Here is a 26,582-nt window from a genome sequence, read left to right on the forward strand (position 1 = left end):
AGGACAGACAAGAGATACATTCACCATCCCTTTGAAGTGTTTTACCAGTGCAATGTTCCGCTACAAGGACAAGCGGGATTCTTTTTGCTGGCTGGAGAGTCGGTGGAGGAGGAGGAGGAGGAGGAAAAATAAAGCTGATGAAGAATCTCAACGTATCTCTAGGAGCTGAGGCAGGCACCATGACACCTTCGCGCGCTGGCTGAGTCCACAAATACCTCGAGGTTAAATCTGTACACTTCCACACCACCGCCGTCTCCTCATCGCTTGCGTCCCCTCCCCTTACCACCTCCACCACTACCACCATCACTGCACCATACCGATTCTCAAGACTTTAGGTTATAGACACTCGTTCACTCTATCTTCACCATCGGCACCATAACTGTATCATACTTTCAAGACTTTAGATGATAGACACTCGTTAATTCTGTGCCTCATCTACTGTACCGCACCCCTCTCAAGGCTTTAGACTATACAAGCACTCATTAATTCTGTGCCTCCTCCACTGCTGTACCACGTCGATTCTTAGTACTTTAGGTTATACAGACACTTGTTCATTCTGTACCTCCACTACCACCGCTACCACCACCACCACTGCAGCATACCGGCTCTCAAGACTTTAGAATGCACATCACCTCCTCCACTACTGAGAAGGAAAGAGAGTTTGGAATATACTCAGAGTCTCCGTCTGTCTCTGTATCTTAACTGTCCTTTATCATTACAGTTTTCTCTATATTCAACGGATCCGGAACAGTTCAAGAGATGCTCACGAAGACGGTGCTCCAACAAAGTTTAATATAAGAAATAAAAAAAATGAGAATAACGATTTAGTTTGTGTAATATTGAGTGATTCTACGTACGCTCTCATGCTGCTGTGCTTTGATGTGATTCGCTGTAATGTCGTCCTTGTACCCGCACGCACCTCTGGACTGTGTATTGATCTACTTGCTGGCTTATCATAATGTATTTCCTCACGCACCATCAACTATCATCAGCTGCAGAACACAAGCCTTTTCTAGTGTTTTCCATGTCTCTGTCTGATGTTAAGTGTATAGTCCATTCAGCCCCGGCAATGGATCGAATTTCAGCTTTCAGTCTGGTTCTCTCCCCGCCCTGACTCCTCTTTTAAATTCAATTCTGATTATCTCTTTAATTCTTGGGTTGCCAGTATACTTTGGTTGTCCTGCAAGCCTCACACATCACCCACGCATCAACTCCACAACCACACCACGACTTGTCACTTCTCTAGGATTTGAATCAACCGAACGAAGAACCAACTTTTGACTTTCATCTGAGGGGAATCAAGCAATCAACAAGTGGAGTCGCTCATACACACAAACAGGCAATGGTAATAAAGGTATACGGTCAGCCTTAAACACAAAACAACAAGATATAGACAAGAAACAGGCTCAACGTGCATGCTATTGTAATGTCTCTAACTAACAATACAGCCACACGCAACACATCCCTGCAACAATTCAGAGGGCAATGACCTTTCTCTAATCCTCCGTCGCGGCTTTCGTTAAATCTTAGGCGCCGTATCTCATCACTGCGACCTAAATACTACAACTACAACTACAGCCAGACTAATTACATAAACAAATTCCCGCGTTGTGTCGAGTGTATATACAATTACATAAGTCTTGTCCCCTCACTGTTACATCACGAGTCTGAACCCCTCGCTGCACCCCAACACCGCTGGGTCCCTCCCACCGGCGCCACGCTACAGACCTGAGCCTCGATCCACCACACAAAGACACAACACTGAGGAACGAGTCTTTACTGGGAAAACTGAGCCCATAAAACACGATTAACCATCACACATCAGGAAGAATAGAATAGAAAAGATTAATGTGGAGCCTTACACTTGGATGCTGCAGACGGCCGACTCCGAGGCTGAGGACAGAGATATTGCACGAGGCGCCACATTGTCTAAGTCAGGCCTTGTAAAAAAATCGTTTATTCGTTATTATACAGGAAGAAGTACACAGTTCCTCCTTCTCCTTAGCATCAGACCTTCCGGCACGTCCACAGCAGCCTCGGCAAGGATAGCCAATCATACCCAGCCCTCCCTTGCCCTGCCCTGTCACGTTTACTCACGGGGTAAGTCGTGAAGAGTGAGGACATCATTCTTGAGGCGAGATTCAGAGGCTAGGCGCGGGGGGTTGGACAACGGGAGATCACGTACCAGACCACTCGACTCTCAGGTTTCGTCACCAAGGGAAACAACGACGAGCAGAGCGTGAGGAGCCCTGTGTCGGCGTGCAGCGGTGGCGATGGGGAGCAGGTGATGACGGAGCGGTGCCGGCAACGCGTCTGAGGGGAGCGCGGAGGACCAGGGACGCCGCGGGCCAAGGTAACACTACCAGCCAGAGAGCCGGTCCCCCGTCGGTCGGGCTGCGCCGCCCCCTAAACCCCTCGCGCGCCCCCTCCCTTATTTCATCACTCATGCCTCCCTCTATTAATCCCCCCAGACAACATTGCGTCCCTAAGATTAGCTTCATAACCCCCCTTTCCCCAGAATCTTTCCCCTGGCCCACTTCCCAAGGACAGACATCTCTGGCCACTTACCGCTCAATCTCCCTCACGTTGGCAATAAGTCGCCTTCACCTCTCGCCACAGCCGTCACCGCCTCCTTCCTTCCTTCCTTCAACGCTTACCGTGAAATGATGACTTCCACGACAACATCATTCATGGTTTGTGTTCGATCTATTCCTCACTATACCGTCACTGTACTTCTTTTAACCTGCGCCGTCAATTCTAATATTACGGTTCAGTCATGATGTTCTTGGCCTGCATATCGCTTCACTATAGCCATGACGTTCTTCCGGTTATTGTTTCAGCCTCCCCTGCCTGTAATACCACCTCTGCGTACCCTTGAACTCGCACATATATTAAACGATCTCTTCACTATACGCCATCTGCCTATTTATTTTCTCTCATCCACACATCACTTGCACAATCGTAGCATTAGACTCTCCCCCCTACACTCGCTACACATTACTATCAAAGCTCAGAGTAACTATCCTTCGCGCCACTAACTCTATCCATCCACTTCTTACTAACATCCACACGCCATCTTCACAAGCCTACAGAATCAGCCTCTCACTTCACACACGCTTCTGGGAAAGAGGAGGAGGAAAAAGGTCAGAAAAATCATAACCAAGGAGAGAGAGCAGAGAAATCACAACAAACAAAGATAAAAGGTGGTTTAAGTAAGTGGAAAGGAGAGGGAGGATAGGGGATGAAGGAGAGCACGGATACATGGAGAGATAATTAATAGAAGGTAAGTAATAGAACATTTAACACTGCTCCTATACTCTCTCTCGACCCAACCACCATAAGCACCCTCCCACCAACCTCTCTTTCCCCCTTTTGCTCTTTCCTCTCACTCCGCTCTCACGCATCACGGCACGCAGCGTCCCACCCACTCTCTCACATTGAAGTCTTAGATGGAAAAAGTCTTGTCCTTACGCTTTGATGCCGGGTAGAATTCTGCGAGGCTTGCTGTCTGATGTTTAAAGTTTTACTCTCGTGTTCCCGGGATGTCAGAGCTGCGGGATATGGACTAACGAGGTGGCGGGGCTGTCATCTCGTTGTGGCGTTTGAAGAGGAGTTAGAAGTTACGCTTGTGGGGCCGCGAATGACTTGGGAACTGCGTGTTGTAGACTAAAGATATCTTGGGGTTATAATCTCGTTGTAAGGTTTGATAAAGAGTTAGAAGGTATACACTCGTCAGGCCGCGGATGATTTAGAAACCACGCAATGTCGACTAAAGGCTTTATGTGGTTGTACTCTTATCGTATATAGCGTCTGACCTTCACTAGAGAGTATTAGCAGTTCGCAGAGAGGAGAACCGACACATGTAACCACTAGCATCAAACTGTTAACTTCCCAGCGAGTAAAAGAGAAAGACACAAGCCCACTGGAAGAAAGGGAACTCCGAAAGCCCAATCACCCAAGCAACAAGTTTTGGGAGCAGGCAGTTACCAAGGCAATACCCACCACATCGCTATCGCAAAGTCGCCGCTGAATCATCTATACGGCAGGAATCTAGGGCACGCAGATGCGATACACACGGGGACTAAGACGCGAGAAATGAAGTTTATAAGCGGATGACGTTCAGGCAACAAACTCTTCGCGAGATGACAAGTACCGACACAATTTTTCCTCTTGCTATTTCAGGTTACGAGCGCCGAGCCTCCTCTGACACCTGGCATGAAGCGTGAGTGATTAGCGCAGGTGACCAAGAGGAAGGAAGGTACCGAATTAGGCCAAGGATTGAAAAAGAGGAGACGGCAGGTGAGAAAGAGGAGGGGCATAAGGAGGAGAGGAAGAGGAAAGTCACAGCAACAGGGAGAACTGGAGGGAACATTAACAGAAATAGAAATACGAGAAAATAAGAAGAGAAATTAGAGGAACACGGATGTAATGAGGAAAAATATATAAGAAAAAAGAGGAAAAGAAAATATAAATTACAGGAGCACAAAGAAAATAAGGAGGAAAAGACGCAAGAAACATGAACACGGAAAAATAAAGAGGAAAGTCATAAAATAAACATAGAGAAAGAAACGTTGATTGAGAAAAGACGAGAAAAGGAGGAAAGGGGAGGAGGAATCTCACACACACATAAAAAAGGAAGAGGGTCAAGGTAAGGAAGAAAATAAGGAGGAGGAGGAGGAGGAGGACGAAGAAAAGGGGGAATATAAAAGTCAAACGAACCGAACGAGTAAAAAAAGGGGCAAGGAAGATAACGAAAAGGAATAGAAAAGACACGGAAAGGAAAAAGGAATTATAACGAAAGGAAATAAAGAAGAAAAGGAGATAATTGGATAGAAAAGAAAACGGAAGAGAAAAAAATATTAGAAATGAAATAAAATGAAATGAAAACAAAGAAAAAAATAAAGGATACTAGATTACAGACAGGAAATAGAAGGTTAGAAAAATGAGGGGAAAAAAATCACTTGCCTCAAACACAGCCGGCAGCAGCACCAACTCCTTCCTTCCTTCCTTGCCTTGTCAACTAAGCGTCGCCGCGGCCGCCCAGCCTCGAGTCCGCCAAGCCGAGCCGACCCGGGTTTCCTTGACTTTCCGCCGAGAAAACAAGATAATTACTGGGGCTAAAAATGAGGCTGTCGCTGCATGATGCCTCGCCACGCTGCCCCTTCCCCCTCCTTCCCCTCCCTCACTCAATCTGATGTCCCTCTCCCCCTCCTTCACCCAAATCGCTGCTCCTTCTTCCCCTCCCTCCTTGAATACGCTAGTCCTTCCCCCTCCTTCCCCTCCCTCACTCAATCTGATGTCCCTCTCCTCCTCCTTCACCCACATCTCTGCTCCTTCTTCCCCTTCCTCCTTGAATACGCTGGTCCTTTCCCCTCCCTCACCCCAATCACTTTCCTTCCCTCTCCTTAACTCACCCCATTAATTTCCCCTTCCCCTCCTCCCCCTCCCTCACTCCATGCTTCTCCTCATCTCTCTCCTCCATGTCCTTCATCCCATACACTGCCCCTCTTCCTCTCTCCACCCCCTCCCTTACCCAATACACTGTTCCTTCCCTTTCCTCCCCCCTCCATCATCCAATACGGTCCTCCTTCCCCTTACCTTCACCCAAACGCTTCCCCTCCTTCACCCCAATCTCTCTCTCTCCCCTCTCTCTCTCTCTCTCTCTCTCTCTCTCTCTCTCTCTCTCTCTCTCTCTCTCTCTCTCTCTCTCTCTCTCTCTCTCTCTCTCTCTCTCTCTCTCTCTTCTCTCTTCAAGAACTCCCGGAGGCCATACTCGGGCGTTTCATGTTCACCCGTCACTCGTCAAACGGAACACCAGTAATTTTACACTTGTGGCTGTAATTTCAGAGGTTAGACAAGATAAAGTCGTCGGGGAAGGTTGTTCACTCCATCGCTCACAACCCTTTCTCTTCCGCTCCTCTCTCCCCCCCCTCTCTCTCTCTTCCTGGCTCATTGGGACATTCTTAAACATATCAGCGCTCTAGCATACATGTTTGATAAGACTTTCATAGGAGTTTGATGCATTTCTAAGGGGTAGTTTAGTGACCTTGCTGTGAGTTTGACCTTTCCTCTGTATCATGAACCTAAGATATCACTCATTAAGACCCGACTGACCTCCTTTTTACTTCTTCTGTACCATTAACCTAAGATACCACTCATTAAAACCCGACTGACCTCCTTTTATACCATTAACCTAAGATACCTCTCATTAAAACCCGACTGACCTCCTTTTATACCATTAACCTAAGATACCACTCATTAAGACCCGACTGACCTCCTTTTTACTTCTTCTGTACCATGAACCTAAGATACCACCCATTAGAACCCGACTGACCTCCTTTTTGGCCTTTGGAAATAGTGTCTGTGAGAGGCGGAAGCGTCTGAGCATATCGACTCGTTGTGTCCTCAATTGAGTTCTTTATCGGAGGAGTAACAGCGTCCCTCCCTCCCTCCCTCCCAGCCTCCCTCCCTACCTCTCTTCACCTTCGTGCATAGTTGGTTTAGTCTTCCTCCTGATGCAATTCTTCGGCATTCTGAATAGTGATAACCTCGCGGGGCGGCTTCTCTTTCGCTTACAGGACTGGACGCTTCAAGGGCCTTTAATTTAATTTAATGGTATGATGATGCAAACGACGAATTCCTGTGCTGCTGTGAATTGGGTCCTTGGCCGCCACTTGAGCGAAAGCATCTCAGGGATCAACATTGCCAACTGGACAGTCAAGGGCACTTAGGTCCGTATATTCTTTAACATTTCAGCGTCAGAGCATGCACACAGATTTGACCAGGCTTTCGTAGGTGTTGTGGGCATTGCCATGGGGTACTTCTATGACTCTGGTGACAGTACGACAAAGCTTCTGTACCGTAAACGTAAAAAAACACTCACGAGAAGCCGATTCATCTCCTTTTTCGCCCTTTGGAAATTGGTGATGTGGAAGGGGGGAAGAGGGAAGCTTCTCAAAATACTGAGCTTAATTTTTCCCTTTTTTCTATCTCACGGAAACTTAAACACTCGAGTCTCCCTGAAAACTCTTACAGGGATCGATAATGAGGCGGTGGAAGGCGGAGCGACACGTACACTGGAGCCTTACATATATTTAACCCTCTTTACTGTTTACGGTATAGGAGTCAGGCCAAGAAAGGACGAGGCAAAATAATGGTAAAACGCCTACATCTTACGGCTCCTACAAAAATAAATAAACAGCGGAACTTAAGGAAAACAAACTTAAAAAGGAACAAACATACAGGCTTTGAGATATTCTGGAGACGTCAGCCTTACATCAGTGTACGCTGACGCACAACGTAAGATACGAAGGCGAAAACAGCAGCGGCCAGGGTACACAGAGGACATCCGCGGCCGTCCAACCCCACTACCCAGAGACCCTTGTTCCAGCACCGACCAGCGAGTGTCTTTTGGATACGGGAGGGGGAAAAGGAGAGGGGAGAGGGGAAGGGAGACGGAAGGAGGAAATGGGAGAGAGGGAGAAGGAAAGGGAAAGGGAGAGGGAAGGGTAATGGGTGAAGGGGAAAGGGAGGAGATAGGGGTCAGATTTCAGTTTGGAATGCCGGTATTGCGTAGTGGGAAAGGGTGGTAGGAGAGAGAGATTGGGAGAGAGAAAGTGGGAGAGAAGAATGGGGAGAGGGGAAGGAGGCAGAGAGAGCAAAAGGAAAGGGGTCACTGCTTCAATTTTGCTTGGCTTGGGAAACTAATACAAAGTTAAGCATCATCTGGAAAAGTTAACTAAAAGAGAAAAAAAACTATACGCATGATCACTGAGAGGACGTGATGTGAAGAAAAGCGATAGACGAGACGTTTATACTACCAATCACTCTAACCTGTCACCCCTTTCCTGCCCCCCCCTCCTCCCCTCTAAGCTCCTCCCTGTCAGACACTGAACACGTGGCTTACCTCCTACATGCCGCCCCCTTCACCCCTTGCCACAAGCCTTCCCTTCCCGTCACTCACGTCACCAAGCTACATCTCACAGCGGTCAATTTAAGTAACTGTTATCCACGTTTTCAAATTACTCTTCACAACTCAAGGGCTGACAAGGGAGTTCTCTCAATCTTGTTACGCGATACATCTGGTTCACGAGTTAGTTAGAGTCGAGGGAGGGAGGGAGAGAGGCAGTGACCGACTTTCCCGGTAACACGGCTCGGGGCGCTGCGTGGCCGCTCTCAGCTTGGCGAGGAAGCGTGAAGTGGAAATGAGAAACTCGACGCATGTGTTTCCCTCGACTCTCCGCTCCGGAACGACCGAGAGGAAACTTAAAACTTGTGTTAGGAACTTCGAGAGGCAATAGTTGACCTCAAACTTGAATGAGAGAGAGAGAGAGAGAGAGAGAGAGAGAAAGAATGAGAGAAAGAGAAACAGAATGCGTGTGGGGGGAAGAGTGGAAGGGAAAGGCGTCTGTCCCCTCACAGCCTAAAACAACACCGGCTGCTCCATAGGAATGTCTTACAGCGCTAGCCAGGAAGTCACCGAAGACCCTCTCCACGAAGTACCCCCGCAACGGTATCCCGCTAGTTTCCCCTTGACTCACAGTTCCAATAATGGACCGAATTACATCTACAAGCATACCGAGAAGGAAGGCAGGCAGAGGAAGGCAGGCAGAGAGGCATTTAAAACGATATTTTCTTTTTTATTCGGTTTGAAGGGACGAACGATTTTAATTTAATATCCAGCCACTTGTTTTTCACCATCCGGTCTCAATACGAAGAATCAATCATTTTTACCTCTCTGACTCGCTTTATAAGGGACGAATGACTTTACTTTAATACCCGACCTCTGAAATAACGGGGAAATAAGTCTTGCCTCGCCTATAAAACACGAAAGGGGTAGAAAATAGAACACCATTGGCCTGAATAGGAATGGAATGTATCTATCCGTCATGAAGCATCTGGCTGGGAGGCGGAGGTGATGGTGGTGGTGAGGGTAGTGAGGGCTAAGGTCGTGGTGATGAAGGGGGGGATGATGGTGGAAGGGGTGATGATCGGGGGAGATAGTGGAAGGGTGTTGGTGGTGGTGGTGGATGGGGGGGGGAGTGATGCTGGTATTGGTGGTGGATGTATAGGTTGGCGTCGGTCAAAGCGAGGCGCCTACAGCTGGTTCAGGCGCCAACAACTACTTACTGTGACTGCACCTGCGCTGCCAACCACGGCGCCGGGAAGAGAAGGGAAGGGGGAGGCAGAGAGGGGCACGTGATGATGCTGACGATAGTGTGTGTGTGTGTGTGTGTGTGTGTGTCGGCGCGCCCACAAACACACCTCCACTAAAACCAACAGACACTGGGTGAAACAAGCACGAGTTAATGACCTTGGAAATATGTCCACGCCCCTTGCAAGCAGATATAATAAGTTCTTAAGCCCGTCAACTCTCAAGCACACACATTTCTTTAAGACTTTCGCAGGGGTTGTGGGGTATACTTCCATGGGTAGTTTTAAGAGCCTGGTGATAGTTTGACAATGCATCAATACCATCAACAGCTAAAGGCACTTATAAGAACACGATTTATCTCCTTTTTGACCTTTGAGAATATTTACTATGAGCCGAAAGCGTTTGATATAATTCCCTCACGTGCTTGCCTTCCTGCTTCAAGACTCTCACGTGACCACCACAGACTCATTCATGCACTGATAACCTCATCCACATTGCATCCTCTTCAACCACCTAATACTGCAAGCTCATCTTACGTTGGAGTTTCCGCACGGTAGTTGTTCTAGGATATACGGATTGTCTCTCCTTTGCTTACTCGCTCCCCAAGACTCTCACGTGACCACCACAGACTCATTCATGCACTGATCACCTCGTCCACACCCTCTCCAACCACCTAATACTGCAAGCTCATCTTACATGGGGGTTTCTACACGGTAGTTGTTCTAGGCTAAACGAATTCTCTCTCCTTGGCTTACTCGCTCCCCAAAACTCTCACGTGACCACCACAGACTCGTTAATGCACTGTTAACCTTGATCTCACTCCTCTTGCCCCCTAATACTGCAAGCTCATCTTACGTGGCTGTTTCTATAATGGGAGAATGCACGGTATAAACTTTCAAGGACATACGGATTCTGATATCTTGATTAAATATACTGCCTCGTCCTCAGTCCTCATGCCGCCTAACACTGCAAGTTCATCTTACGTGGGTGTTTCTGTAATGGCTCAGTGCACGGTATTTTTTAAGTAGCAACCATTTTTTTTTAGATCATAGGGTATCTTATGGGCTTTTTAAACATTCCTTCCTCTTCCCATAACCTTCTTCCCACCTTCCTTTTCCCTAACACTCCAAGATAATTATTTTTCAAAGTAGTAGCCATTTTTGTTTCCGTGAGCCCATCCCGCCCTTGGACCAATGAAAGTCTTCTATTAACCTCGCCTAGAGTTACTCCCACAACCAACCTTGCGTCATATTGTCCGTCCTTCCTCTGTTTCATGACCGACCCCGTTGCTGCCTTACTTCCAGATCAGAGGAATGAGGAACTCTTGTTTGCACGCTTCCGTAAACATTTGTCCCGAGTTTTTTTTTTAATTAATAACGTCATCAACCCTTATTAGCTCACTACATGACAAAAGCTTTTCATAATGTCATGTCTCGTGTGTATAGGTGACTGCAGTAAACGTAATAGTCCCGAGGTGGTATATCAAGAACGTCATCAGTCCTTATTAGCTAACTGATGGACAAAAGCTTCCCATAGCGTCATCCGTCTCGTGCGCAAAGATGACTGCAGTAAATATAATAGTCCCAGGTGGGCATATCAACGTCATCATCAGCCTTTATTAGCTCATAACAGGACAAAAGCTTTCCCGATCGTCCTTCACCCCTCTCTCTCCTGACGTCAGAGTGTGCGTACTCCATCCCGGCCTGACAAAGCTTCTAATATTCTCTTTCCACCTGCTTCAATCTTAGCCTTCACTTTACAATTCCTGGGTTGATATGATGTACCTAATCTACTCAAGCCATTTTTTATTCCTAGTCGTTATGAGAACATCTTCAGTCTTAGATATAACAACAGGAATCCAGGCTTCAAAAAGTAGAAAATATGTACTGTTTACTATAATAAACCTCTCATAGATAATCACTGTTCCTTCCTAATCATTAATTCAGTAAGCTCTAAAAAAAAGATAAAGGCTTCATGACACCGATCAAAATATGCACCTCGTCATCGTCATCTATTCCCACCAAGCGACTACCGTAGCTTTTCATTTCTTCACCTCACTCACCTCACACATGACGGTAACATCTCAAGGGTTACGACAGAACACGTAACGAGTAGCTGCCTAGTTTCCTACCTGAACCTGTTTGGTGTAGAATAAACCGCCGCACGCTTCATTTCAATTGACGTATCTAACGCAACTCCCACATACGGGCAGATGACGCATACGCAATCAAGTATTACCGAGAGCGAACGAGATGCGAGGAAGAGACAATGTGCTGATCGGAATACAAGTAGCAAGCGATCGCCCGGCAGTTGACCCACTAACAGACGGGTAGGGAGAGAGTGAGTGAGTGGTGAGTTCTATACGCAAGATTCCTCCCGACTCTCGACCCTGGCAAAACAAGGTAGTTCTAACAGTTTCCACGGCAATCCTCATCCTAAGCACACACAAATTAATCATCAAATAAAAGTGCAAGGCTTACCGGACCCTCGACCAAACACAACAAACGGTTCACATCAATGATCGTCCTGAACACACACTAATAAATCAGAAAATAAAAGGCCTTGACCGCGAAATCTATCACTGTCTGGAAGTACTAATTTACCGCCATACTAACCTGCAATCTCATGAGTCAAACATAAGCTGGGAGATGCACTGACGCAGGGCTGGTTGAGCGAGGGAGGGACGTGGGTGTCTCTTCTGTGCTGCTACTGACACGAACTTGACCGAACACGCGATTGGCTGGACAGCGCAGTGACTTCCGATGGTGGTCGTTCACGTGCCCCTGTGTTGAGGGAGGCGGGCGGAAGACTGTGAGCGGGGCGGGAGATGATTGACGCGCCATCTATCTGTGATTTAGCTAGTATTCTCTCTCTTTTCCTCGCCAAGGGCTACGAGAAAATGAATATAACCACGAGATCAACATTGGCATAGTTACGATAACCATGTTGATTGCGTGGAAGTGTGATGCTTTATAAAACTGGCCCTCGTAACTAATTTTCTAAGTTCCTTATGCGATATTGATCTAGACTGGCAAACGAGCGATTATCCATTCACTTTTCAGGGCAATAGGTCTCAAAGTAGGATGAGTAATTTATTGATTCATATAATTTTAGTGAATTTGCGGTAATATTTTTGATTCGTACATTCTCTCTCTCTCTCTCTCTCTCTCTCTCTCTCTCTCTCTCTCTCTCTCTCTCTCTCTCCCCCCCCCACCCCCCCCCCCGTCTAAGTATACTCCCGAGACAAAACAGCCAACTAAGTGCACTACTCCAGCCTGTGTTTAGTGATTGACTGGGAGGACCACTAACACACGAACACAGTTATAATGGCTTTGTGGGCGTCCCTTAATAAGCTTAATTACACAGAGATACAGATAGATAGATGGAAAGATATATAGACAAATTACATCCTGCTTTCTCTCCCTCTTTCTCCCTCCCTCCCTCCCCCAACACATAACTTCTTGCATGAATAAAAGGAAAAATCTCGCGGGTAGTCAGTCTTCAGTGCCTCAAGGTTTCAGAAGTTGGCTAAGCGCAGTATAAGGCCGCCTCTCACGCTGACACTCGATCCCCACACGACTGTTAAGCAGGGTCGAGTCAAAAGGTCCTTAATTCTTCCCAATAACTGGCACCCCTTTCTTTAGCTGCCTCCACCAGTCTTTCGCAAGCCGACCGACCCTAGCTTCAGTGTTGCCGCCTTGCCTCATATACGTCTTCTGCTGTCGTTGTATTCATGGTCAAGCCTCATTTTACTGCATGTCCCGTTTCTTGTCACCGCTCTTGTTGTACTTTGCTTTCCAACGCCAGTAACTACATGACGCCTCTTCTTTCAACTTGTCAACTCCATGTCTCGTCTCCTCAACATTCCTGAAGGGCTGCTCGACATGACTGGCTTGTTTGCTTGTTACTCGTTACTTATCGCCATTCTTGTTGTACTTTACTTTCCAATGCCAGTAACTGCATGACGCCCCTTCTTTCAACTTGTCAACTCCATGTTTCTTCTCGACATTTCTGAAAGGCCGCTCGACATGACTGGCTTGTTTGGTTGTTACTTATTATCGCTCTTGTTTTGCTTTCCAACGTCAGTAACTGCAAGTCTTTTCCCTGTTTCAGACGTCCAGCTCCATATGACTGACTTGCTTGCTTGGTATTCATCACCGTTCTTGTTCTTTTTGCTTTCCAACGTTAGTAACGGCAAGTCTTTTCCCGGTTTCAGACGTCCAGCTCCATATGACTGACTTGCTTGCTTGGTATTCCTCACCATTCTTGTTTTATTTGCATGTCTTCTCCCATTTCAGACGTCCAGCTCTATATGGTTTACTCGCTTGCTTACCATTCCTCACCGCTCTTGTTCTCTTCACTTTCCGACGTCAGCGATAACCAATCAAGTCGTTTTGGTTCTGCTTCTGGTTATCTAAATCTAGGGGACAACGCCCTTTCTCGTGTCCTTGATCGCAGTTCCTCTTGTTTCGTGGGCTTTCTACCCAGGTTATACACCAAAGAAGTTCTGGATAGGTAAGAATGGTGCCTGCTGCCGCCCTTCTCCCAAGATGCAGCCTCCGTAGACCACGTGGAGTGACGGATAAGGAAGCAGGGACGAAAAACTATCCTCAGCGTTATGTAAAGATGATGCACTTGGGGTGAAAATAAATGCTGGTATTGTCCGGCAGCAAGCCAAGGCCACGCTAACATTCATGACCGTAAATTATTATCGCCGTGTTATCAGAGATTGGAATTCATTAATGACACGTGTGCAGCGACGCCAGCCAGCCAATCAGCGTAAAATGTGTGCCGCGGCGAGGGAGGGAGGGGACGCTTGCAATGGGTTTAGATCCCGCTCAATACTAATGATTCTCTTCTTTTGTTTTACATTAAGGGAGACAAATCGAGGAACAAACAAAAAGATACGTATGAAATAATAGTCTGCAATTCGCTATATCCACAAAGGACAAACGTAAGGGTGCCTCTCGCCTTAAGGAGTTTGATTGACATGTGAAAGAAGGTACTGTAAGAGCAATACGCGTACTTTTTATCTTACAAGCTTTTTTTTATACTAACGCCAACCAGTCACCTCAATTAACCATGCATTGTAATGAAAAAATAATACTGTTTGAATTACATGAAATTCGAATGACGTGACTTTTTGTTATAGGAGAGCAACCCTCGCGTAAAATGATATCTAGTACATTTACCTGACCAAAAGAACAATAAAATTCAGTTCCGGAAGAGATTTAGGCCCGATTTCACAGTCCAACACAGTGTCTTCGTAACAGCCCGAACCAAACTATAGAATCCCATATAATCCAAAATGGTGAGGTCTTCGATGCCACACTAAATACACAAGACTTTTCCTGTATAGTTTCATCAAATTTGTGAACTTAAATATAAACACCAAACACTATACAAGGAAATTTCGAAGGGTCTGGTATCGGTTTGGGAGCTTACTAACCCATCATGGGGAGCTGTGAAACTGGCCCTTAGTATTTTCGTCGATGATGCCCCCTGAACTTTACGCAACAAACCTTTCCTCGATAAACAGAGGCACACAAATAGGCGGGTCGAAACACACAAGCAGGCAGGTCACGGCACAAACAAGTGATGTGCCAATCCATCCTTTCCAGCATCGGTAAAGAGAGAGAGATCCCCTGCGTCATGAGCTCTCCCCCCTCTTCCCCTGCGTCCTCCTCCCCTGCCTCTGCGACTCATTCATTAGGCATGCCCATCACGGCCTATTGATGCTGCTAATGAACTGTTTGCTGCCAGAGTTGTGTCGAGGAGGTTTTAACGAGATCGGCTTTGTGTGAAATCTCTCTTAATGGCCATGGCAGTAAGTTCGCCCGGCCTGCAACCGCTCACAGTGGGACACGCCGAGCCCTGCGTCCAGCTTACTTAACATCAGTTTGTCGCTGCATCCGAAACACCGCGGCTGCTTCACAAGTCTGTCAATTAGTTCACCCAGCCTGGCAACCACTCGCTAGTCTACAGCCGCTTGACGCCGAACCCTGCGTCCAACTTACGCAACATCATCAGTACGCCGCTGCTTCACAAGTCTCTGTCCACTCGCTAGTCTGCCGCCGAGGAACACGCCGAGCCCATGCGTCCAGGTTACTTAACATCATCAGTCTGCCGCTTAGAAGACGCCGCGGCCCTACAGTATCTGGTTATATGCGGCCCCATCGAGCGTTGGCCTCCCCGACTCACCCATTATGCAAAGCTCTTATGCAATACAACAGAGACTCTATATGGGGAAGGGTGACAGCACTCTTAAACTATTCAGCTGCGTATGGTATGTGGTCTTGCGTAGGAGAGTTATATGATGTGTTTAAGTCATCACCGTCCCTTAACCACACAGCGCTCACTACCTTAAGGACAGTATCGCCTCAGAGCTAGTAACAGTCTCCTAAAAAGGTCTACGTTTAAACAGTCTTCGTTCCTTGCTTTATGACACGCTGTTCATTGTAGCTCAAGGCATGGAAGGTGTCGCCTCAGGTTGGTAACGTGCCGTGCGTCTAGCAGCGGCTCAGTCGTGTTTACTTGCTGCGTCTGAAGGAGCGAGCAACTTTAATATCTGGCTGGCTTTGCGGCGCGGCGAGGGAGGGGCGGAGGGAGGGCCGAGTGAGTTAGTGGCTCAGCGCGCCGTCCTCCCCTCACTACTGGGTCACAGCCGCGGCCGCCTCGATGTTGACAAAACGATAATACCAAGTAACAGCGTGTTCAGACTATGAGGTCACCGAGAAGAGCTGACGGGCGTGACGGGAGGCTGGTGCAGATACAGATGTGCCTCAGAGGGATTGGATGATTTCTTCTTTTACTTGATTTCGACATATAGCAAATGACAGCGCCGATAATTCCGACCAGTAGTGTGTGTGTGCGTGTGCGTGTGTGTGTGTGTGTGTGTGTGTGTGTGTGTGTCATCAGGTCAGTGAGATAGGCCGTGGACTGTGATTTTATGATAGGGCAGATACAGACGTGATGGTTTTTACTGTAATACTACATCTATCTCTCTCTCTCTCTCTCTCTCTCTCTCTCTCTCTCTCTCTCTCTCTCTCTCTCTCTCTCTCTCTCTCTCTCTCTCTCTCTCTCTCTCTCTCACATCGACAGGTGTGGGGTATTGAACTGCACGGGTTCTCGGTAAGTTGATTGTCAAAGAATAAAAAAAAAAAAAAAACGGAGGGCGGGGAGAGAGGGAAAGACTCGTTGGCAGAAAAGTAATGAAAAGTAATTTGAGCCTCGGACGGTGAATACTTGAAAGAGAAAGCTATAAGAGACGCAGCATCACTTTTAATTGAATTGGGTGCATGAGGAATAGCAACCGTCTATGTCACTACAGCATGAGAGCAGCAGCCAGAGAAGAGGAGACCGAATATAAGAGAGGAAAAAGTAGGGGATAAAACGACATGGAAAGTATATATAAATGTTTTGGTAGGAGTGACGAAGAAGCAAGTTTAAAGGAATGAGAGGAGCAGTCAGAGAGGAAGAGACCGGAGATAAGAAAGGAAAAAGTAGGATGTAAAACGACATGGGAATAAAATAGAGAGGTTCTGGGAGGAGTGACGAAGAAGCAGGTTTATAGGCGTGAGAGCATCAGCCAGAGAAGAGACAGGAAACAAGAGAGGAAAAAGTATATGGAAAAGGACATGAAAAATATATAAAGGCTCTGAAAAGGTTGACGAGGAAGGAAATTTAAACGTTTATTCACTTAGTTTTTTATCACAGCACTACCAAATCAACCAAAGAAGACGTATTAGAGGAAAAATAAACAACCAAAATAGATGTTATACGAAAAAAACATGAAAACAGTATGCTTTGGAAGGAATCATAAACATACATAAAAATACATTCGGTTATTCCATTAGTTCTGCCACTGGCGTGCTCAAACATTCAAAGCAGAAGCGGGATATGAAAGAGCATTCTGGAGGGATTGGAGATAAAAGCGAACCCATAACGTTATCTATCCAGCCTTGGTAAAGATGGATGAAAGCTAAAGTCTGGTCGAAGCTCCTGTCACCGGCAAGGATTAGCGAGACTGGTAAAGATACAGTTATGAAGGTTGTTACAGAATCGTCCTTTGTGTGTACCGCTCCCTCAAGAGACACACGGGCAACAGCTGAAGGATTAGGATAATACTGATACTTGGATGTTATCGAGGTCACGGCAATGGTGTAGAAATTATAACTTGGGTCGAATCTATGAACCTTGGGGGGCAGGAGAGGTATACATCCCTGACGCCGAAGTATATCAGCATTAACAAATAGAGCAAAGGAATGGCTTGGAAATTGAGTCTACTGTAATAAAAGGATTACGACCATGTATTTCATAACGTCAAGGTACATCGGCCTTTACAAAAACAGAAGAATAGCCTGGAAAGTATTACGTTCCTATGTATTGCTCAACGTCAAACACAATCAGCCTTCACAAATACAGCAGAAGAGACGCCTGGAAAGTGTATCTACGCAGTTCCTCCCTTCCCGGAGTGACGCTACCAGGAAGGTCCAAATATAGACTATTTTTCCACTGTCCACAGGTGCGCCTCGAGTGTGTGTGGGGGTGGGTGGGGGGGGGAGGGAGGTTGAGGAGGGGCAAGGGGGCGAGGGAGCGTCCAGCCGTCAGGTGCACGTGTCTCGCGGCGTGCCCTCCGCCCTCACCTGGCCTGGCACGGATTTACAAGACGACCCATTTGCCGCCCTCAAATAGCGGCGACACTTTCTGCAGCCTCGCCGCCACGCCCTCGACTCAGCGTGAGACTGTATCGCCGGCCAGGAAGAGTATGGGAGAGGGCTAGCAGGGGAAGGGGCTTAGTCAATGGTAGTCAATCAATACTATATATAAACCTGCTTGTCTACGCCCATCGATCAGCTGTGTTCATCGGATGCCTTGTTCGGGGCGTCCCTCTACATTCCCTTCCTTGTGCCTCGCCGCCAAAGTTCAGCCTTCAGGGACGGAAGTAAGGCCGCCGTGGCAGTCTTCCAGCCTGCTTGGATCTGTGAGCCTCCACGTGACATCCTCGCACACTGCTCTTTCAAGAAACTATAGTATGATAATATCTGGGAAACTGTATATAAAAAATAGTACTCCTATAGAAAACTTGGCACAGGTGATGGTATAAAAAAGAAATACCTGTTATTGTCCCTATCCACTGAAATGGCTGTGGGTTTCTACACATTATCATAGCATAGTTTCCCAGGGCGGCATTGTGTGAGGAGGAGGAGCTCAAGACCCAAGCTGGCTGACAGATCTGTCCACACGGGCCTGAGCTGAGCAGAGCCGCGGAGGACACAGCCGGAAGAGGTCACTTAGCCTGGCAAGCTCCCTGTTTTCCCACCCCGAGATGTCGTGTGTCCCGGGACGAGGCACAGATGGCGGTGAGTCAGTGGGGTTAATGGACGACCTGATTCAGGAAACATAAAACTTGTCACTAAGAGGCTTTTCATGAACACCGTCGTCATTACCGCCTAATTATACAACTTGACAATGATGTGATTCGATGTATATTTGGTAAAGCATTTATGTATACCAGTTGCCGAGGATGACACGACCCTTGCTAATGTGACCCCCCTTATCATTTGGAAGCTTATAACTGAGATGTTTGCAAGTGTACAGAAAACAGGTCACGAATACAAGATCTAAATTAAGATTCCTCTGTTCCCTAGTACGGCTTTAACACAACCTAGTCAACTAACATGCTGATAAACACCCAATTTCAGCAACAAGAACTATAAACATCCCTGGGTAAGTATATCTAAATGCGCGAGTGGCTCTCAGTTCAACCCTCGACTTCCTACAGCCCTTATAGGTTTGCGTCACTAGCGGAGTCAAGGAGTGGGAGATATAGGAAGTGGACGCGGGTATGCTGTTATTGTTGTTGCTTTTCCCCTCGAGGGTTCCGGAAGCCTTTAATCCTTACTAGGGATACCATTGTGTTGTGTCCTATAGAGCGACTACCAACCCCATTATATTACCCTGTTGTGTTGTATATTGTGTGACTTCCCTTACTCATATCGTCTCGTTTGTCAACATCAATATAATAATCTACGACTGCTCCCCCCACAACACACACACACACACACACACACACACACACACACACACACACACACACACACACACACACACACACACACACACACACACACACATTTGGCAGGTATACTAAGACATCGCAGTCCATTCCTCGTTCTAGATTTTTCATGTCCCTCAGGAATCCCATCTGTCAAAACGTTGACTTTGAAACATATCTGTTGCTGGCACTGTCTAAAGAAGAAACATAATACCTAAATAAAGATAAATAAGTAATAAAATAAATAAGTACAGCACAAACGATGGATATTTATACGGTTTTCAAAAGACTGGGGGAGGAACAAAACAAAACTAATTTCTTATCAACATTTTTCAGGTGCATTACTACGTCTAGAAATAAATGACCTTCCTTTTACGATTAAGAATTCACGTCGAAAATGCTTGAAAGTGTAACAGGAAAAATTGCCAACCGTATAAATGCCCAACTTAAGAGGCTGATGCAACACATAAGAGATAAACATTACATAAAAACACGAGAATCAGTGACAGTAAGGATAAAAATGATAAGACAGCATCAAGAGACATCACCGACTTATCAAAACTAGGCCACTGTACTTCTTGGTCAGTATACTAATAGTGGGAACCAGCCAACAATTAATACCTGTTTGACGTCACGCATTCCTATCCATCAGGCCGTATCAGAGAGGTGCTTGAGAATACGTGAAGTAAGGCTGGCTGTCGATAGGTGGCACTGTTACCTTTGCTACCCCGCTGGTGCTGCATACGAATTGAGAACATATTAGTAAGGTAAGGTTTGGAGCATATCCTTTAGCTGCGCGTGGCCTCGGTGCTCATCTCCGTCGCATTGGCCCTTGAGGTGCTGGGTAAGAGCTCACTTAACCCAAGGACACAGGACAGGTGTGACATACGTGCTACTGAACACATGGTCATCAAGATATAGCAAGCCTCATTACCATAAGCATTAGTTTTGAGTATATTCGTGTTTTTATAAGCTTTTCCGATATTTTGTTTGATATAATACGAACCTTTAGAGTTTAAGTAGTATAAGATATCAAACATTTCTACCGTAAGCATTACCTTTGTGTATATAACTGTTTTCAAAGACCTTTTTTCAGTAGAGTCATATGACAATGTATAGCTTTGAGCCGAATATGATAGCAAGCATAAATAGCATAAACATCACTATTTGTGTTCATACGTGTCTTCAAAAGCCTTTTCAACAGTTTCGCAAGACAATATACAGCTTTGAGGAGTAAGAGATATCGCGTTGGTTGAGTGGTCAGGGGAGGAGAGTTACGCCACGCCCAGGGAGGCACCACGAGGAAGCACAAGAGGGAGGGACACAAATATTGACTCTCCACACGAAGGGAATTGATTGGCGTTCCCTTATCGACTTTGAGATGCCGGAAAGGAGCTTGTGTTGGGTCTTGACTGGGTGACCCGCCGCGTCCCATGACTGAGGGAAGCTTGCAACCCCACGCAGCCTCTACCTTGGCCTCCCGTGTTCGGGTTAAAAAATATTGTGGGTCAATCTACGATACAACAAGCAGTTCGTCGTTAGTATGTAGGTCTCTCTCTCTCTCTCTCTCTCTCTCTCTCTCTCTCTCTCTCTCTCTCTCTCTCTCTCTCTCTCTCTCTCTCTCTCTCTCTCTCTCTCTCTCTCCCCGCTATTAATCGTTTTCATTGGAGACGTGATAGGAGAGAAATTTGCTACACTGTCGCTCTCTTTCTTTCTATCCATCTATCTTGACCGCTCTCTCTTTTTCTGTACAATTTAATTCTTCAGAGGCAACGGGTTGGGAGAGAGAAATTTACTACACATTCTCTCTCTCTCTCTCTCTCTCTCTCTCTCTCTCTCTCTCTCTCTCTCTCTCTCTCTCTCTCTCTCTCTCTCTCTCTCTCTCTCTCTCTCTTCATTCCCCCGCCCCCCCCCTTTAGCCAAGCCTCACGTGCCGCCGCGCCTGCCACTCAAGCCTCGTCGATCTTGGCCGGGGCGGGGCGGGGCCTTGAAGCGCCAATATAATATTCCGTGGTGAATTAATGTTTGCGTATTCATCCTCCCCCTAATCCGGAGGCAGTGGCGCGACTTCTGCTCTGCTTGAGTCATGCGTGCGGGTTGGCAGGGTGACGCGCGTGTGTGTAGGGTGGGAGGGGGAGTGGTTGAAGGGGCGAGGTGGAGGGTTGGAAGGGCGTTCTTGTGGGTAGTGATGAGGTGGAGGGTTGACTGGGAGGTATAGTGGATAGGTAGGGGTAGGTAGCGTCGTGGAGAGGTAGGGATAGCATGGAGGGTGGACAGAAGAGTATATGTGTGTGGAAGGGAGGGTTAGGAACGAGATGGAGAGTGGAGGCGAGGAGATCAATGGGGGTGGCGAGAGGGAGAGGAGGTGGAGGGAGGGTTGCCGCAAGCAAGCAAGGGGTGGTAGGTTGACAACGGCACGTGAATGGCAACACTGGCTTGCATGGGCACATCACCTGCATGAAACCGTGTGTGCCATGAGGTAAGGCAGTGACGAGGCGTTTAAAGCTACCTTATTATTTTGCCCTTCTTCCTCTCCTCCTCCTTCCCCTGCTCCCCGTTTTCCTTCCCCTCCTCCCCCTCCCCTCCTCCTCCTCATTCAGAAGTTTCCTGGTCTCAATATCTCCCCCGCGCAAACAGAGACACGCACTCCGATTATTCTTCCTCTTGATCCTTATCGCCTCGAGTGAAGCTCCTCCAGACGCCGCTCTCCGCTCTTATCGGTCTGGCCTGACACCCTCAAAACGCTATCGGTCGTCTCTGCAGGTCACCGCTGATGCGCAAGTGATTTAGAGATGAGACCCGGCGCCTGACAGAGCATACCAGCGTTTCCGAAGTGCCTCGCAGAACATATCTTGCGCTAGAACTCCTTTATTCATGACATTCCTCAGTACGTGACGGGAATGAGAATCGCACAAACACGGTATATCTTGCATAGCTCTTGAGTATATATGAGAGAACACACACACACACACACACACACACACACATACACACTTAATTTTATAACAAAAGAGCAATCACATTCAATATAAGCGTGTGATTCAGTATGTTATTATGTAAAGATGACTCAGAAACCAGCGATGAGTCAGCGAGAGAAGGAACTCATATGAAAGCACGTCAACCAGGAAGTCTTTCATTAGGCGGTGGGACGGGCAATGAACGTGCGGAAGGAAAGCATAAGTGTGTCGGGGGTTGGCATGTACGTCTAGGTTTGAGGAGCCGATCACTACACCAAGCACGGGAACAGCTGAGCATGACTGGCCAAGGGATGACGCAACGCCCAGAGTGTAATTCACCACGGTCTGATCACGTGATGGACTCGAGTATGTATGCTTGTGTGAGAAAGACAGAGATAAATTTTGGGAGAGAGAGAGAGAGAGAGAGAGAGAGAGAGAGAGAGAGAGAGAGAGAGAGAGAGAGAGAGAGAGAGAGAGAGAGAGAAAAAATGACAGAGAAAGCCGATAAAAGTGGCAAGTATCAACGTCTCAAGTGAATCTCTCAAAAAAATATGGAAAGTTAAGCGAGGTACATGACAAGCATCAATTTTGTCGCCGAGTTGCTGGGGACGGGGCGGGGCGGGGCGGGGTGGAGTGGAGGCGGAGTGGGGCGGGATGAAACAGGGTGGAGGCAAGGTGGGGAGGTAAGGTGGGGTGGAGCAAGGTGAGTCTCTGGATGTCTTGTTGTCTTGTTATGAAAGGTAGCACACGTAATCTCGACTAAAATAAAGAAAAAGAAGATTAAAAAATAAGGACTCGGTAATTTAATGCCCTGATATATAGAGGAAATAACGTAGTGATGTTTAATGTGCTACAACAATACAAAAATCCCATCACTACCACCACCATCTCTATACAACAGCCGTAAAGTGCATTGATTACATTACCAACACAGCAGCAAAGCCTTCAGAAGCAGTACCAAGGAGGCGTGAAGGTCGGTATTAAGACACTTTCGCTTCTCACATCATCTATTCCTAAAGGCCAAGGAGGGAGTCAGTCGGGTTCTAATGAGTGCTTCTTGAGGTTCAGGGTACAGAAGAAGGGTCAAACTACCACCAGGGTCATAAAACTACTCCTGGAAATGCCCACAACTCCTATGAAAGCCTTGTCAAATATGTGTTCTTGGGTTGCGAAATGGCTTGTAATACGACACAAAGAGTCCCCCACTGTGCAGAATCTCACGTCACAACCACCAACATCCTCATCATCTTTACACAACAGCCATGAAGTACACTGATTACATTACCAACACAGCAGCAAAGCATTCAGAAGCAGTACCAAGGAGGCGTGAAAAAGTCCCCCACTATGCAGAATCTCACACCATCCCCACCTCATCATTTTTATACAACAACCATAAAATGCTTTGATTATATTACCAACGCAGCAGCAAAGCATTCAGAGGCTACAACAGAGAGGCGTGAAGTGCTCCTCAAGCAGCCACGTTTTGTCCGCATCGAGGGAAAGAAAGTCTGAAGCTCCGAGGCAAACATTAGGGAACACACTCTAACAACGTGCTGCTTTGTGTAAGACGTTTGTGGTGCATTAGGCGACCCAATACTTCCCTTTCAGACCCTTTAACCATTGGAGATGATAACTAGGAGCATGAAGGGAGGTAAATATAGCGTGTAAAACATTTCCTTCTCACGAAATTGACCTCTCTTTTGGCAACTCCTCTATACTTCTTTTTATAGGACCAGTGATTAGCGGGCTTTTTTTTGTCTTCATTTTTTTCCCCTCCCTTGAACTGTTTCCTTTGACGTGAAAAAAAATTCAAAACGACCCGACACTCCTCAAGAATGTCAAGCAATGCGGGGTGAAAAGCAAGAGCGTGAGAGCAGGTTTGTCGAGCCAATAAGACATTTTCAATTAATAGGCGACCCACCACTCCTTCTCAAGACCTCCAAGCCATGGTAGGTAAGTAATGGGGGCATGAAAGAAGATAAGGTCAGTGAATAGGGCGACCCAACATTCCATTTTCAAGACACTCAAATCATAGAAAGTGAAAAACAAGAGCATTAGAGAAGGAAAGTCCAGCGTATGACATGTACAGTTACTAGGCGACCCGACGCTCTCCTCAAGACTTCAAACCATGGCAGGTAAAAAATAGGAGCATAAAAGTAAATAAGACTCCCCAACACTTCATTCTCTAAACACTCACATCATAGGAGGTGAAAAACAAATACATTAGAGTAGGTAAGTGCAGCGTATGAGACATTTTCGGTACTCAAGGCGACCCAACACTCCTCAAACCCTTCAACCACGAGAGAAGAAAAATAGGGCGATGAGAGCATGGCAGTCCAGTGTATAAGAATTCTTCATTATGCTACGCGACCTAACACTCTCCTTCAAGATCCTCAAGTCATGGGAAAAAACAAGAGGATGATGACCGGGGCAGATTAGTCCAGTGCAGACCAGTGTAAGAAATAGGTCTGTTGGCGGCTCAAGCCCGTCATTAGTTTGCGAGTTCTTGCATGACCAACAAGGCGGCATGAGTTGATGTCTAAATAAGGAAGAAAGAAAGGCAGATATAAGAGAAGAAAGAGTTTTTCAATAATGTTTTTAGAGAGAGAGAGAGAGAGAGAGAGAAAGATACCCGGCACATCTATCAGCAAACGTCCATTAAAGCCTTCAATAAATCTTATACTCTTCAAATATTTACCGGCTGTCAGAGGAAAGTCCGTTCTGCGACAGTCTTTCCTCTTTCCATTATTTTCTTTCAGACGCGGAGTCAAGCCTTAGAGGGGGGCAGCATAGGGCGCGTCTGACTGGCTGAGAACCGCCCACTCGCTCACAACCCTCGCGATGAAGGGAAGGGAAAGAATGAGAAAAAAAAAAGTTGCTCCAATCAGAGTTGGAGGAGAGAGAAAAGAAAAGGAAAACTGTATTGGACCAGAAACATTTTTAGGGAACAATGGGAGAGGAGAGTTTTCTGGCGTCCAACGAGAGCTCGCGACACAGGGGAAAAAACAACAGCATCGAAGTATATACGTAAAGGATACAACTGTGGGGGGGGAGGAAGAGTATTGATCAAACTGACAAACCAGAAGAAACAACATTGGACTCCATGAGACTGAGGCATGAATGTATTTGAACACTCTTTGGTTAATCTGACTTAAACTATAAAGGCGTCAATGGGGAAGTTATTGAAGCTTATAAAAGTGACGAGGCTAAAAACAAAGAGGAACTGGAAAATATACTCCAAAATAAGAAAAAAATGACTGACAAATGAATTAATATAGACGATCTTAGGTGAATCTGATTTGAAATACGGAAGAAACATGAAAAATGAATGAAATCGCACAATGACATGGCTTACAATAAAGAGGAAACGGATATACAGTTCAAAAGAAGTAACATAACTGAGGAGTCGCAAGATCTGTGCACCTCAACTTAACAATGCCACCTAATTCAAGACCGCTTAGAACATGTCAATAGCGAGCGATATAAAGATAGGAGAAAGAAAAAGGAGAAACGAGAATAAAAGCTGTACTCTAGGGTAATAAGAGTCAGAAAAAGTATGTGTATGCGTTGCCCCAGAAGGGAAATGCGAAGAAAAACTACTCTAGGATAATATGTCAGGAAAAAGTCCCTTCATGCGTTGCCCCAAAAAGGAAATGTGGAAAAAAAAATGTACACTAGGGTAATAGGAGTCAGAAAAAAGGTCTGTGTATGCGTTGCCCCAGAAGGGAAATGCGAAGAAAAGCTACTCTAAGATAATATGTCAGGGAAAAGTCCCTTCATGCGTTGCCCCAAAAAGGAAATGTGAAAAAAACTGTACACTAGCATAAAATGAGTCCGGAAAATGTCCGTTCATGCGTTGCCCCAGAAAGGAAATACGAAGAAAAACTGTACTCTAGGATAATAAGAGCCAGGAAAGGTTCGTTGAGGCACTACACAGGTGATAAAAACCATCATGCCACTCAGGTAGGTAGATCGGTGGGTACGTGACCAGCAGCAGAGGAGGAGGTCAGTAGAAGGTCAAGCAGAAAAATATTGCCCCAGACTCTCACTCTCGAAGCACCTGCACCGGGTTCACAGCCCCCACAAGACCGATAGCGCTTTGTCCTAAAAACTCTATAGAGCGAGCAGCACAATAGCGTAAAAAGCTTATCGCAGAGAGAGGAGGATCGGAGGCCAGATAGAGGGTAGTGAGGCCTGCTTCCGGGGCCCCGATACTTGCAGCCTGTGTCACCCAGCCTTTCCTATGCAACACGAAGGCGCCCTAACACTCGGCCGCTGTGCTGGTGTAGAAGCCTAAAGAACGTCAACGCTGCCCCAGGGAACAGATAAACACAAGAAAAAGGTAGAGGTGAGAGAGGGAGCCCGGGGCCGCCTCTCCACGACAGGCCTCACCGTCACACATTTTCTCGAGCCA

The 26,582-nt window shown here is 46.7% G+C and overlaps 1 protein-coding gene across 5 annotated transcripts in view; it reads right to left on the minus strand.

Moving 5' to 3' along the window:
• Positions 1-26,582, minus strand: part of LOC127009160 (sodium-dependent phosphate transporter 1-B-like) — a 153,777-nt gene that overhangs the window by 50,370 nt on the left and 76,825 nt on the right. The window contains exon 1 of one of the 5 annotated variants that reach the window (XM_050881950.1): positions 11,770-11,792. The exons of 3 other annotated variants lie outside the window; for them this stretch is intronic. The gene's annotated coding sequence lies outside the window, so the exon portion shown is untranslated. Of the gene's footprint in view, positions 1-2,097; positions 2,618-11,769; positions 11,793-26,582 lie in introns of those variants that run through there. One more of the 5 variants, XM_050881949.1, reaches the window with a different exon arrangement.

Source organism: Eriocheir sinensis, chromosome 40, assembly GCF_024679095.1.
Source record: "Eriocheir sinensis breed Jianghai 21 chromosome 40, ASM2467909v1, whole genome shotgun sequence".
Taxonomy (NCBI): Eukaryota; Metazoa; Arthropoda; class Malacostraca; order Decapoda; family Varunidae; genus Eriocheir; species Eriocheir sinensis.